The sequence below is a fragment of the Canis aureus genome, chromosome 21 (genome assembly GCF_053574225.1).
Source record: "Canis aureus isolate CA01 chromosome 21, VMU_Caureus_v.1.0, whole genome shotgun sequence".
Taxonomy (NCBI): Eukaryota; Metazoa; Chordata; class Mammalia; order Carnivora; family Canidae; genus Canis; species Canis aureus.
Window position 1 is genome coordinate 1,662,599 of NC_135631.1, and position 15,755 is coordinate 1,678,353.

A 15,755-nucleotide genomic window follows, 5' to 3' on the forward strand; every position below is an offset into this window, starting at 1 on the left:
GCCCCGGCCTCTGCCCTTTGTTGCTCCTTCCAGCCAAGAAGACAGATAAACTATATTTGGCCTAAACTTGCCAAAATGGTGTGATGAGAAAGAGCGCAAGAGAGTGTCCATCCCAGCAGACACCACGGTCATCAGTGGGTGGTGGAAGAGCCTTAACCTCATAGCTGTTGCCCAATAATTTTTTTTTCCAAATAACGTCCCTCCTAGACATGTTCCTTTCTGGCATGAGAGATGACAAGCCCTGAGAGCAGAGGAAAGTAGAATGGGATGTGTGCTTTGGTGCTTGTCAGGGTCCTTCTCATCAGAAGTGGGTGGTGGCTGGGGAAGCGGCAGGGGACACGGCCCTTCAGCCCCATGCCCGCTGCATGTCCTCGGGGCAGCCTTCATCTCTGCATAGACCAGCACTGCATTCAGACTTCCCTGGCAACCAAGGAGCAAGGAAGAGCCCACAGAAGCTTGTCCAGCTCAGAAAAACCCAGGTGTCCTCTTCCTCCTCTCTACATAGCCCCCAGAGGAACAGGAGACAGGCTAAAGGACAGAAGGGAAGCGGGCCCCAGGAAAAAGGTTGGGAGATTTGGGCTGGACCCCACTAGGCTTGAGGCCGGGTGTGGGTGTCGGTGCCCATCAGTGGTCCCACTCAGAGTATGGGTACTAGTCAGTGGGCAAGCACCTTTCTCCTATACCCTATCCCACTTCTATCCACCCCAGCTGAGCCACAGTCATCCATAGCTGTCTCCTGCAGGGAGTTTAAGAAGGGCTGGGAGGTGGGGCATACAGGGATGACCCTGGCCTTTTGAAAGATTAAAAAAGGGCCCAGAGAAATGAGTTTCCCCTGGGGTATTCCTGCACCTTTCTTATCCTCTCTCTCTCTCTCTCTCTCTCTCTCTCTCTCTCTCTCTCTCTCTCTCTCCTCCCAGCATGCTCCAACTGCTGTGTAGGGGTAGTCCCAAGAGTGCTACAGGTGAGAAGCAGGAAAGAACACCATGCTTTAACAACTTGATCCTTCAAACTTTTATTTCCCCCAACCCACTACTAAAGTGAGGTTGGATTGTCAGAGAGCAAGATGGATCAGGCATGAATGGGGTTGACAGAGGAAAGGTTGGGATTCTCTCTCTTTTTCCAATCACAATCGCAGAGTCCATTATTTTTTGCTATGCAATTACCAGCACGTTCTGGATTCTGTGCACAACGTGGATGGGGTCTTGGCTCTCGACTATAGCTAGATGAAAAGCAGAAAAGAGGTCGGTTCTTCCCAACCTCTGATGTGGGAAACAATGCTCTGATTCAAGCAGCCCCTGGATTGTTCCCTTCAAGGGTAGCAACTTTTTACTCAACATTTTAAAGCTAAAAATAACCTGTAATCAAGTTAAAGGGGTATATGTGCATTGTAGAAGTTGGAAAAATAACCATTTTTAAATAAGTTATGAGAAAATACAAGTTCACAAAAATAAGAGAAAAAAAACAGGGAACATTGCCGATTACCCAGTGACTACTGCTATTAATGACTATTGCATATTCATGAGTGTACTTCCCAAAGTGAAATACCACACATGCTTTTTAAAACCTTCTTTTCAGTTAACAATCCACCTTTCCAAGTCAATAACTTTCACCTTATGTAATAGTCAATATTCAAATGCCTCCAGTTTTCTCAAAAATCACCCCCCCACACTCCTCACAACAGATAGATCCACATCCTGCCACCTGTCTGGATGACTGAAGGAGCCCCTTTGGCTTCTCATGAGTTCTGCCCCTGTGACTTGCCGGGGAGCATCACACCTCCACATCACACCCCCACAGGAGGCCAGGCTGCCTCCTCCCTGGATACGGTATTTGGCTAGAACACTTTTTTTTTTTTTAGATTTAACTTATTCATGAGAGACACAGAGAGAGAAGCAGAGACCGAGGCAGAGGGAGAAGCAGGCTCCATGCAGGGAGCCTAATGCAGGACTTGATCCCAGGACCCTGGGATCACGCCCTGAGCCAAAGGCAGCCCCTCAACCACTGAGCCACCCAGGCGTCCCTTGGCTAGAACGCTTCTGAACACAGCCATGGACACCCCTTCTGCTGCCGAAGCCTCCAGGGCCAGGCTGTGGGAACTGCACGGGGCTTAAGGTTTGGAAAGGGAAATGTGGGTGGTGTCAAAAGGCCAAGGCCCCACCCAGAAGTTTGGCAAAGAGTGACTTGGCATCAGAAGAGCAGGTGGGGCTTGAGTTCACCCTACATGGCCCTCAGGCCCTTCCCTTCACACTTTAGCCTTTCCCAAGGCCAGTCCTACCAGCCACTAAACCAGAGCTACCCCAAGTGCCTCTCAGGCAAAGGGCAGTTTTCCAAAGTATTTACTGATTAATTAGCACAGGTGGATGCCAGTCTCGCCCCAAATCCAGGAATATTGACTGTGGCAGTGGAATGAGAACAAAGGCTGGGGTTCTCTCACCTTCCGGAACAACGTGCCACTGTCCATCCATCCAGCGCCAGGGGGCTGAACTCCTGAACTCTCCCTCAGAACATTCAATTCAGACACCAAGTACTTAATCTTTTAAAAAAGTAAGAAAGGCCAAGGCAAGTTCTTGCCTCGCTGCCTTCGGTCAGTTCCCCTCCCTTCCTCTGGGCCCACTCAGCCCACAGCTCACCGCAGGCCTGCATGCTTGCCCGGTGACCTCACCCTGGATCTGGCCTTTCTGCCCCGTGCCTCCCCAACCCTCCTGGCCATCTCTGTTCATCTCATCTCTGGCTTTTGCACAGATATCACACCCTGGATGCCTCATGACTAAAAACTCTGCCACTTCCCTCAAGCCTCTTCTTACCCTGTCCCTGTCTTCATCAGCAATTCTAGCATGTTTGTCAACGGCTTCCAAGCACACACGGTCAGGATGCAGGGTGGGGCCCCTGCAGAACGGAATTCCCCACCACCACCCCAGCACACACCCAGCATTCCCAGCCCCAAGTCCTCACTCGGAAGGACGAACTACAGAAAGCAGGCAGCCCATCCCCGGGAGTGCCACCCGTCTGCCTTTACTTCATCGGAGCACCCGACCAGTGTGTGGGCACCCGAATCCTCAGACTGGAAGGCCTTCTAAGCGGCCACCATCGTAGTGGCCTCCCTGGACTTCATTTTATTTGAGAGAAAAGGCTCCAGCCCTGCCTCCTGTCCCATCACTGGGGCCATTGTCCTACTGCCTTGTCCCTAGCTGGGCCAGCCCCCTGACCAGGCTCTGCCAGTGTGGGCAGAAAGCTCCAGGCTCCTCTACAACCCAGCAAGCAAGGCCATCCTGCCTTCCTGGGGTCAGCTCCACAATGGGGTGCAGTCTAGCACATGTAGGACCCGCTTCAGGCCACCTGGCTGCAACACTAGCCTACCCAGGCTCTGAGAGCTCAGGGCCCCGGGCCACACACAGCCTAGCTTCTGAGCTTGTCTCAGAGTCAAGGCTTCCCATGGGGGCTGCCTGGGTAGCAGCTGGGCCTGTGCTCAAGTATGAAGACAGAAGAATGAGGAACGCTTCTCCTTGTTCCTTGGACTCTGCACCCCTGAACCAGCCTATCAAGGTCCTTGCCCTCCTCCCAGAAGCCCCATCCCACCTACCCTCAAGGATTAGGTCACACAAGAGCCTCCAGCAGTTCCCCTGCTGACTATCTCAAACCTAAACCCAATGACTGGCTTCCAAGGCCCCACTAGGCCAAGTCCTCCTGGCTGAAGTCAGGGCAGCCGAATGTCCCCAGGATGAGAGAGGTTGAGGCCTCTGCACATGCTATGCCTTCTCCTTTCCACCTTAAAAACATGTTTAAAAAAAAAAAAAAAAACATGTTCCACCTTAAAAACATGTTTAAAGTGGGGGGTGGGGGAGATAATAGTAACCTCCCTCAGAGGGTTGTTGTCAACTATTTAATCCATGGACAATTCTTAGGGGTGTGCCCGACATACCGTAAGCTCTCGGTAACTGCTAGCTGTTACTGTTGTGCTATTCTGCTCCCAGCTTCACAAACCAGAGTGAACTCCTTTTTTGAACTCCTGCCACTCTCCAGGGTCATCAGTTAGCACCTCCTGAAATGGGCTTCTGTTCCATGGACCCAAAAGTTGGCTTTGACCATTCCAGACAAGGGGGCTAGGCACTGGGCCTACAGGCCTGTCTGTTCCCGTGTGGGGCAAGGTCCCTGGGGAAAGCCAACACAAAGGAGAACCCCCACTTCATGTTTTATGGGGTTTTCAAAGCACTTTCATATCGATCCCTGCTTTGTGGAGGAGGCAGAGCAGAAATAATTATTCTCATGTTTCATTGGGTCCCCTGATGCTCGGAGGCAATGGGTCTCACAACCAGTATGTGGTCCAGTTAGCCTTCAAACCCAGCTGCTTGGTTCTAAGCCCAGCACCCAGCTGGACCACAACGGGTTAAGTGTATCCTCCTCCTCCTCCTCCTGACAAGCCCAGATGCCAAAGGAATTAGAGACAGCCACCCGATGGAAAGCAGACACCCTCCCCATGGTCTCTGGGCTGGCTCCCAGGAAAGCAGAACAACTGATATGTGGCCCCTGAGGCCCGGCCCGCCCCGTGAACTCAGCTCCTTGGCAGGAAGACTTCACAGAGGAAAGCCTCTCACCAGAGCCAGGGCCAGACTACAGAGCTCAGAACAAGGAGTGGCCAAGGCCAACCGTGTAGCCACTAACCCCCTCAAACCCTAACCACCTAGCCAGCCATGTGCTACTCTCGTTTTTCAGACAGGAAACCAGGCCTGGGGAGATGTGACTTCCCCAGCTAGCAAGCCCAGCACCCCAAGGACAGCTGGGTTACAGCCCATGCCTCAGCCCTGGTCACAACCCCGTCCCCACCCACAGCAGGAGGCTGGGCCCACCAAGATGCCCCTGTGCCCCACTATCAGGTCCACAAGGTTCAGGGTCCCCTTGCTGTTGGGGGAAGAGGAATCACCAACCAGCCACGGTGAAGGCCCTCTTGGCCGAAGCTCCAGCAGGTCGGGGGGACTCCAGATGGGAGTGGGGATAGGATGGAGCTGGGAGGGGAGTGGTGATCTGCTGAGGATGGAACAGGCAGCACGAGAGGCTAGAGCATTCCAGCTCCCCCCCACCCAGGATTCCCCATTGGGGGCCATTCCTCTAGCGGCCTCTCCCACCTCAATGATCCAAAGGCTTGGGGGGCCAGGGGCCGAGCTGGGCTCAGGCTAAGAGAGGGTGTGAGTGTGGGGTGATGTCCTTCTGATGTCCTTGGGGTGATGCCCAAGCTCAGGAGTCCAGTCAAAGGGATCATTCACATTTATTCAACAAACATTAACAGCTATAGCCACAAAGTAAAATAATAATAAACTCAAACTCCATCCCACCCTAGGTCTTCTGGAAAATTCGGTGAATTAAATTATGGGTGAGTACATGGCTTTGCCCACCTCCCTGTCTTGACAAACACTGTTCTCCAATGTCCACCAGTCACCGGGTATATTCCATCCAGGCCAACCACCCCCACGGCCCCCTCTCCACACAGCCTGCCCCAGACCCACCTCAGGACCTTTGCTACCTATGTGCTGTGACCAGGTTGAACCCAAACACCCCTTGGGCATTCAAGGCTCTGTGTGAATAGGCCCCTGCCCTGAGGTCCTGAGCCTCATCTCAGCCAGACTGACATCTCCTGGGTGCCCTGCTTCCAGGGCCACCGGGCTTCCCACACCCCACCCTCCATCCCCAGGGCTCTCTCCCACCCCTCACTTGACAAGGACCACGGATTTCACAGAGCTCACCCAAGGGACGCCTCCTCCAACCCAGACCTGGTGAGGACTCTGGCCCACCCACATCTCTCCCTCATGAAAATTGTCACCCTTGTGATAAGCATCTGTCACTCCAGACCCTGTCCCCAGAACCAGATCCAAGCTGGCACCCGGCAGGGCCTTCACACACCAGGGCTGAATGAAAGAACAGTGACAGGGGTGCCAGCCTCTCCTAGCTCTGACCTTGAGCCTGAGAGGAAGGAGATCCAGAGGCACCAGCCTTTCCACACAAGGATCCAATCCTCCAAAGGAGAGTGAGAAAGAGAGAGAGGACTTAATGGCTTCAGTCAGGATCTTATTTCAAAACTTACTCTTTCACAGTTGGGACCACAGAGAATTGAATGTTATTACACGAAAACAACTAAGGTGACATTTACCTAAATTGCTTCTCATCTGCCAGGGTTCTAGCATCCCTTCCCAGTGAAGAATCTCCTTTCCCTTCAGAATTTTCATGTCTTGTTCTATGGGCCAATTTTTATCAGTAAAAATTATTAATATAATAAAAAATAAAAGTTTAAGAGATGCCCAAAAGCACTCATCGTGAAGGAAATGCAAACCAAAACCATAATGAGCTGTCACCTCACGCCTGTCAGAACAGCTGGCATCAAGAAGAACAAGAAACAACAAGTGTTGGAGAGAAAGGAGATGGGGGGACACCCGTGCACTGTTAGTGGGAACTGGTGTTGCCTCTGCAGAAAACAGCATGGAGATTCCTCAAAAAAACTTGAAAATAGAAGTTCCATATATGGGCCAGCAATCCCATTCTGGATATAGTCGAAGAAACTGGAAACATTAACTCGAAGAGATATCTGCACTCCCGTGGTCACTGCAGCATGACTCCCAGTATGGAAACAACCCAAGTGCTCCACAGCTGGCTAAATGGATAGAGAAGATGTGGTATTTATATACACACTAGGCTATTACCCAGCCAAAGAAAAGTATGAAGTCCTGCCATCGACGACAACGCGGACGGACCTTGAGAGCATCATGCTGAGTGAAATCATGATACCCAGCTCATCCTGGGCCAGGGAGCTGGAGCGCCCTAGGCTCCCATGTTGCTGTTCCATTCTCTGTCTCTCTTTCAGACAGAGAATGCCAAATACTGTAGGGTCTCACTTATATTTTTTTTTAAAAAAGGCGGGGGGCTATCTAAAAAACAGACTCTAGAGACACCTGGGGGGCTCAGTGGTTGAGCATCTGCCTTTGGCTCATGTTGTGATTCCAGGGTCCTAGGATAGAGTCCCACATTGGGCTCCCTGCAGGGAGCCTGCTTCTCCCTCTGCCTGTGTCTCTACCTCTCTCTGTGTGTCTCTCATGAATAAATAAAACCCTCTTTAAAAATAAAAATAAAAAATCAGACTCTAAAAAAAAAAGCGGTTCATAATACAGAAAACAGATGAGTGGTTGCCAGAAACAGGGGATCAGGGGTGAGTGGAATGCATGAAGGGATCAATAGGTACAAACTTCAAGTTATAAATAAGTCATGGGGAGGTAGTGTGCAGCATGGTGACTCTGGTTAATAATACTGTATTGCGTATTTGAAAGTCGCTGAAAGAGTGGATCATGAAAGTTGCCATCAGAAGAAAAAAAATTTTTAACTGTCCATGGTGATAGATGCTAACTAGACTTCTTGTGGTGACCATTTCACAATAGACAACAAATATTGCATCATTATGTTATTTATACACCTAAAACAAATTTAATGCTGTAAGTCAGTTATACCTAAAGAATCCACATATTTAATAAAAGATAAAGAAAAATTGCGGTGCCTCCTCTACCACCACTCCAGGAAACAGGCTAAAAGAGCAGGTGTCAGTGGTGGGGTAAAGAAGGGCCAGAATTAGGTTCAGTCCTACCAGCGATGTTGTTGCGACTCACAGTATGCAGAGGTTCCGGGAAGGAGGATGCAGAGACATGAGCTGGGGACAGCCATGAGGTGTCAGCTCCCTGGAGGCAGAGGACAGACCCGCAGGGCTAGCACAGGCAGAGGCAGCAAGGCCAGCGTCAGCAGAGCGGTTATAAATCAGGTTGGAGATCCTAGCTCCTCCACTTGCTAAATAGGAGAACTGGGGCAATTTTCTGAGCCTCAGTGTCCCCATCTATGAAATGGGGAGAGGATTAGCACCTACCTGGACTAATCAGGACTGTTACACGAGTTCGGAGAGAGCGTGCGCACTGAGCCTGAGGCACCTGCAGGAGGGAGGGGTGGCTCAGTGCTGGGGCTGTCAAAGATGACACGACCTATTCTCCCTGCAAGTAAGAGGAGACCGTGGGAAAAAAAAAAAAAAAAGAGGAGACCGTGGGAGGTCACCTTCACCTGGTCATGTAGGGAAGGAGGGCATTAAGCAGGGATGTCCCCAGAAGCAGCAAGATTCTAGCACGTGGAGTTGGGCAGAGACAACTGAGCACATCTCAAGAACGGGAGAAGTCACTGAGGCTAGGCCTCTGGGTGAGCCTGGGGTGCAGTAATTGTCACAGAAAACACTGAATGTTTTAGTATTTAGTATGTGGTGGCCGCTCCCCCTGTGTGCTATGTACATTCTCCCTTAGCAGTGCTCACAGAACACCTGGAAGTGGGGACTGCAGGGTGAAAGGCTCAGAGTCCCATTCATATGGTCAACACACACCTAAAAAGTGCCTACTGTGTGCTGGGCCCCGGAGAATCACTGGTGAGCAGGGAGGCCACTTTCTAGGGAGAAACAGGTAGTAAACGGATGCCCACAGATGGTGACTACAGCTCTGGAGGAAAGAAAACTAGATCCTGGGACCCTGGGGGAAAGCACAGGGTGATCGGGAAGGCTTATCCGCAGAGGAGGTTTGCGGGTTGACACCTCTGGCCACCATAGAAGGTGTAATCAAGAGATAATCTGGGGTAGGATGTCCTGGCCAAGGAAATGCAGGAGCAAACGTCCAGCAGTGACAGGCGCTCATGTACCCTGTGGGTAAGGAGGCTGGTATCCCACCAGGTTCTGACTCAGAGGGGGAGCCACACAAGCCGCGACTGGAGGGACACATGAGGACAGGTCCTTCAGGTCATGGGAACCAGGGATTTAATTCTAAGTACTGCATGAAGCTTTACAGCTTCATGTGCATTGGGGCAGCCAGCCCGGCAGGGGGCTGCTGCATCCGCCCTGGTGGTGGGACCCACGGATGTCTTTGCTGCCTCTAGAGCCCAAGACAGGCCCACCAGGCCCTGATCAGAGATTCCAAGTGGTTCTCCACAGCTGCCTCTGGCTTGCCCCAAAATTACAGAACGGTTTACACAGAAAAGTGATATGATCTCTGATTTACATTTTTAAAATGTCACTCTGGCTACTCAGGGGAGAATGAGCTTCAGGGGGGCATTGTGGGCAGCAACCATAACCTTGGACATGAACCCCATACTGAGCCAGAGGCCAAAGAAAGCAGCACCCACACTTGCTGTGCCCTCAGACTGGGCCACACCTCTGGTCCGGCCTATCCAGGGCCACTGTGGAACCAGCCGCTCACAAATGTGAGCCCAATCCCTTGCCCAATCCATGTGTCTCCAACTCCAGCCTCTGGGACCAAAGGATACATGTTCTCTACTTACCATATTTCCTGGCATTCTGGATCTACCTGGGAAAAAAACAACTTTACTTTAGAGGAAAGTAAATTATAGCCAGCAGTGCTTGTTTTTCAGCATTTTTACAGGCTCCAAGGGTCCATGAGATTCCGAGCATAAATGCATAGGACCATGTTTGCTTGTAGGAGCCCAGGTGCATTTACAACTAGAGAGATAAAACGCAGCAGCCAGGCTCTTCTCTGAAGCTCAGAACAGCGGGGCACCCCCACCCCCACACGCCCTCCACATGCTCCCAGTCCCCACTGCCCACAGAGCATTACAGGGCTCAGGTTCAACTCCCATCTCTGCCCCTCACCCTTACAACATCTCCTACCTTTCAGTATCTCTCTTATCCAGAGACACTTCTCCAGAGCACGGAGAGTGGAGCAGAGGTTCCCTGTGGAACAGGCATGGGACAGGGAAGGTGCCTTCCAGATCACAGAGGCAGAACTTCCCTGGAGTTCAAATTTGGAACAAGCCAGAGGCAGCTGTGGAGAACCACCTAGAATCTCTGATCAGGGCCTGGTGGGCCTGTCTTGGGCTCTAGAGGCAGCAAAGACATCCGTGGGTCCCACCACAGGGCGGATGCAGCAGCCCCCTGCCCGGCTGGCTGCCCCGATGCACGAGTCAGAGGCTTGCGGTGGAGTTCTTGAGCATTCGCCTCTGTTATCTTCTGATTTTCCTTTCCTCCTTTTGCTTTTCCACTGACTCAGGGGGCCCCAGGGAGAGCTGAGACAGAAAAGAGCAGAGGAAGGGGCAGTCTTTTTCCTGGCTTTTGAAGTCCAAAAGCCTAAGCCTTCAGCTAAATGGAAGGACCTCCAGGCACTCATTTAGTTTAAAGAGTCAGGCTTCCAGAGTCCCCACCCAGAAAAGGATTTGGCCGGGGAGTAAAGAGCAAGCATCACCAAGCCTCGGGGGCTCCTGCTGAAACCAGTGGCTGCAGCCCACTCCTGGTATAAGCAGTAAGAGGATTTAAAAACACCAGTATTCTCGCCGGCTGATCGTGGGGGCGACAAGCACCCAGATGCCCTCACCCACAAAAATCCCTCCAGTGCCTCAACCCTGCACAAGCCCCTGGGAATAAGGCACCACCCTGGTGGGGGGGATCCCCAACATGCCCAGGACTGAGTTTCCATCCCTTTGGCAGAATAAAAGCTTAAACCTGAAATTACATACTATTTCAGTTACAATATAAATATTATCTACTACGTATTATATGCAATATATGTTATAGACACCTATGAGATTAAGATGCATAATATCTATTATGTAAAATATATTAACATAAATATCAAATGTAACTATTTTACTATAAAAATGGAAAAAGATGATGATGATATAAATAAAGGGAAGGCCTACTCCACCTGCGCTTGAGAGTCTGCATTCCCCTGCTGGAGGGGAAGTGATGCAGTGCCCAAAGGGGACAGCACAGGCACCAGGGGGTCACCATGCCCATCTTGGGTGAGACATCCCTTGCTTCAGACTAAGAGCCAGAGGGAGCTGGAGGTCGTCTTCTCCAGCATCTCCAGAGACAGATGTCTCGTGCATCTAGGACAGCCACAGCCCTGCAGAGCTACGCGGCCAGCCAAGCCACGTCTGCTGACCACGACGGCTCATGTCCCCCCTGACAGACAAGAGCAGGGCCATACAGTGTGCGCCCCCCCACCGCCGCTGAGAGGCCTGAGCAGTGATGACCTGTCATATATGCGTGCGGGAACAGGCATCAGACAGGGAAGGTGAGAGAAAATAGACACAAAAGGTAGGACCTGGGTGACTCACCACAGAATTAAGAACCTGCAGAATTAAGCAAGCTTCCTGGGAAAGGGCAAGGAGTGAATCGTATTATGTGTTAGGTTAATCCCCCAATCTGCTACCCAAATGCCCAGGGTTAGCCTGTAGAGTGGAGGGGAAACCAGTTTCCACCCCGCAGAATAGGGACTTCCAACAACTCCCTGCCCCTGTCCCTGCCCCTCAAGAGAGATGGTCCCAGAGCAAAGAACCAGCCAGAGCTGCCAGGCTTCAGGGAAACAGTTCTCAGGCTTCCTCCACCCTCCAAGTTTCAGCTCAACTGCCTGCCTGGCTGGGGAGCCAAGAAAGTGCTCGGATCCTCATCAGGTCACCACCTCCTGACTGACCCCCATGCTTCCCTGAAACTCTCAGGTTCAGTCCCCAGAAACAGCTACCACCAGGTCACCTCTGCACCTGAGTACGACTCCCAGCCAGGGTGGGTGATGGGTATCCACAAGATGCTCTCAGCAGCCCAAGCGGTATCTCTGCCGGCTCCTGCCCTGGTCTGGGGCTGAGGGACAACTTGCCCTGGAAAATGACCAAGATCCCCCCGGGAACAGGGATCAGTTACCACCCCACATACACCCTCCTGCTCCCACCTCCACAGCCCCGACCTTCACCACCAACCTCTCCTCTACAGCTGGAACAGACAGACTTCAGTCTGGGGACTCAGCACCACTAGACAGTGGCAGTGTGTCTGAATCCAGGCGTCTCTCTATAGAGCAAAGCTCCAGGGCAGGAAGCATCATGTGGTTTGTGACAGCAGGAAAACAGGGAAAAATCCATCCACCAATAGGTACTGGTAAATTGAATTATATTACATCCTACAAAGGGAGTTGCTATAATTTGGGGGGAAAAAATCAAGTGTATCAATAAGTGCCAAAATTTCGGGGCACCTGGGTGGCTCAGTCAGTTATGCATCCAACTCTTGACTTCAACTCAAGTCATGATCTCAAGGTCATGGGATTGAGCCCCACATCGGGCTCCACGCTCAGTGTGGCATCTGCTTGAGATTCTCTCTCTCCCTTTCCCATTGCCCCTCGCCCTGCCCATGGTCTCTCTCTCTTTCTCAAAATAAATAAAATCTTTAAAAATATATGTATATAAATGCCAAAGTTTCAAAAGATATCCAAGACAGGGCAGCCAGGGTGGCTCAGGGGTTTAGTGCCGCCTTCCACCCAGGGTGTGATCCTGGAGAGCTGGGATCGAGTCCCACGTCGGGCTCCCTGCATGGAGTCTGCTTCTCCCTCTGCCTGTGTCTCTGCCTCTCTCTCTCTCTCTCTCTCTCTCTCTCTGTATCTCATGAATGAATAAATAAAATCTTTAAAAAAAAGATATTCAAGACATAATATGTAGTGAAAATAAGCAAGATCCATTCTTTATATATAAAGAATGATACCATTATGTGAGAGTTATTCTATATTTGACACTCACCCCACCCATCCGTTCTCTACCTTTCTCTGATCTGCTCTGTGCCCTCCTCCAGGAAGCTGACCTCTTAGGACTACAAAAGTGGAGCTCCCTCGCCGGCTGAATATCAGTTGGTTAGGTCAATGGAACGTTCTAGCAATAGATTGGAGAATGGGACAAGTGGCAAACTAGGGCGTTTCTTCCCTCTGGTCCCTTTCATCTATTCTGATGGTGACTATGCTCTGCTAGGACCACGGCTGCAAGTCTTGGGAGAGTGGGACGTGAGGTCCTCCTAGTTCTAATATTCTCGCCTTCATGTCTTATTAAACCCATTAGGGGATCCCTGGGTGGCTCAGCGGTCTAGCGCCTGCCTTTGGCCCAGGGCACGATCCTATCATCCCCTATGGACACACAACCGCTTACCCCTCCCCTCTTAAAAAGCCGGCTTGCCCGCCCCTGTGCACGACTTCCCAGGCCCGCAACTCCCCGCTCTCCCTCCCCTGCGGGCCTCCCCTGTGGGCCTGTCTCTGCCTCTCTCTCTCTATGTCTATCATGAATAAATAAATAAATAAATAAATAAATAAATAAATAAATAAATCTTTAAAAAAATAATAAACCCATTAAAATACATGCAGTTCTCACACTATGTATAATTTTGGCAATAAACTTTTTTTATTTTTATTTTTTTAAGATTTTATTTATTTATTCATGAGAGACACAGAAAGAGGGAGAGAGAGAGGCAGAGACACAGGCAGAGGGAGAAGCAGGCTCCATGAGGGGAGCCTGATGTGGAACTCGATCCCAGGTCTCCAGGATCACGCCCTGGGATGAAGGTGGCGCTAAACCCCTGAGCCACCTGGGCTGCCTGGCTATAAACTTTTGAAGGGGTTGGTATAATGTATGATGTTGAGAGAACATTATACATTTTGTTCATAGAATTTAAACTTTGTCTTCTCCATAAAGCCGTGTCATAGTTGAATCGAGTTGCAGTAAGCCGGTTGAAATGATTAAATATTCATTATTTACAATTTTGAGGATTTCTTTTCTATATGTTGGAGCCAAGAGATGCATGATAATTTGGGGGGCACTCCAAAAAATTTCACAGGTCCTAGGCATCCTGGCTGGTGGCCAAAATGGCTGGAATGTCCAGAAGTTGCTAGGCCCTCTTGGGCCAATGCAGGGATCAGCCTTAGGAGACATCAAGGCAGAAGTGAATAAACCAAACCCATAGGAGAAAGTCTGCTCTCTGCTCAGGGGCTATTTCCAGAGCAAGCACAGAGCCAGAAGCCCAGGGTAGAAGGAGGCTGAATTTTGCAGCTTGCCCAACACACTGACCCCATGAGCTGATCTCATGAACCTGTGGTCTGATCAGTCAGTCCCCCTTCAGCAACCCAGCCAGGTGGATAGGATCAGAATGGCCCACCCACAGCCCCCAACCTGTTTTCTGGGCCATGCTGGGGACTGCAGCAAAGCCGGATACCAGCACAGGCTGGACCCCAGCTTCCTGTTTATTAGGATACACCAAGTGAGCCCAGGGTGTGAACATCTGGTCCCAGTCAATACCTCTGGCCCAGGCCCTCCCACCCACCATTGCTACTAGAGCCTTAAATGGGGTCTTCAGAGGCTCCCTAGCAGGCATTGAACATGGCTCGCCAACCTGGCACCACAAGCACACATGCACACCCTGAATGCCCCGAGGTGGGGGTGGGGAGGAACAGCAGACCTAGGGCCTCACAGTCTAAGTTCCCAAGAGGGACTTTCAGATTCCCCGGGACCCTCAGGCTTTGGCTGAGGCTCCTTCTCCTGCTCCTTTCACAGTCCACAGCCAGGTATGCCCTCCAAGCTGGAGCCAGGGAAGACTAGGCCCCAGGCAGACTCCATGGCCACTCCCCAGCCCTGCCCCTGAATCTCCAGCAAGCCAGGATCAGGACTCACACAGACCCAGGCACAGCCAACACAGGGCACAGTTTGGGTGGCAGGGAGTGCCTAGCAGGAACCGTGCAAATTCATCCCCACGCCTACAGTGCTATTAACTGAGTGGCTTATCTTCCCTCAGACAGTTTATCTTTGCACAGTAACCAAGGACTTGCCCAGTGTAGCCAGAAACAGTGGCTCCCAGCCCTCACCATGTGCTAAGGCAGGCTTGAGGGTTCTGGCCTGGAGCTCACAGTGTACGGGGTCTTAGAGTCTTAGCGTCTAAGAAACTCCAAGCCTTGACTCACACTTCTTACCTAACTGTTGCACACAGCAAGTCCAAGAAGTGGTTGTTCTGTAGGCTCCCTGGCAAGAGAGAGAGACACTCCCCACCACCAAGCAGGGCTCTCCCAAGGACCAGGATGGAAGAGCCTGTCTTAGGACACCTGCTGGTGGCCATCAAGTCCCACCCAGAACTGAGACAAACCCCCAGCCTCATATCTGGAAAGCCACTGCCCCAGGATCAGCAGGGGCTGACCATCCATGAGGCTGACCAAGGGCCACATCAGATCCTCCTAACGGCAGGAGAGATGTTAGATGTTAGGTTCCTCAGAGACCCAGAAACCAGCTCTTCTGTTCCCAGGATCTCAAATCATTAAGGTGGGATGTAGGGAACAGAGTCTGAGGCTATATAGGTGATGCACCGGGAGACCCACAGGTCTCTTCTGCTATTGCTGGGGCCCCAGCCACTCCTGCCACCAGCTCACAGAGGGACCCACTGGGGACAGTACAGAGAGGGCTTCAGGGTGCCCCAGGGAGTCCAGTAAGTGACCCAGATACCTGTAACTAAGCCCAAAAGATGGGTTGGCCTCAAGAGACCAGATCATTGGATCATGGAGTCAGACCCAGGAGCTAAGTGGTATTTAATATCATGGCAGTTTTGTTTTGTCTTCTTTTCCTTTAACAATGAGCAGATTGGCATTTTCAGCTTTCGGTGGATTTCTTACCTCTTAGATAAGTAGCCCCTCAAATAAACCTATCACGAATCTGTGATATTCCCAAAATAGAGAGAAATAATCAAACTAAAGCTTCAGGACCCCGTTGTGATGCCCTGACCCGATGGCCCCAGAAGGAGTGGACGAGGAAGAGAAGACCCTAGGTGGTAGGCTGACCAATCCTGAAAGGCCCTCAGAGAACAGCGAGGGGGCACCATCAGAGTTGTGTCCAAGCCCATAGACTTGGTGGTGGACATGGGGCCATGTCAAGATGACCTCAGGGAGGGTGAGGCGTCAAAGACG

At 51.3% G+C, this 15,755-nt stretch overlaps 1 long non-coding RNA gene across 1 annotated transcript; it reads right to left on the reverse strand.

Annotated features, from left to right (window-relative positions):
* Positions 1-7,096: 7,096 nt before the first annotated feature.
* Positions 7,097-12,670, reverse strand: LOC144292152 (uncharacterized). The gene is made up of 6 exons (XR_013359640.1): positions 12,588-12,670; positions 11,761-11,848; positions 11,548-11,661; positions 9,680-10,074; positions 7,892-7,952; positions 7,097-7,709 (listed from the first exon to the last, which is right to left on the reverse strand). It is a non-coding gene; the product is annotated as an uncharacterized LOC144292152 (long non-coding RNA).
* Positions 12,671-15,755: the final 3,085 nt, after the last annotated feature.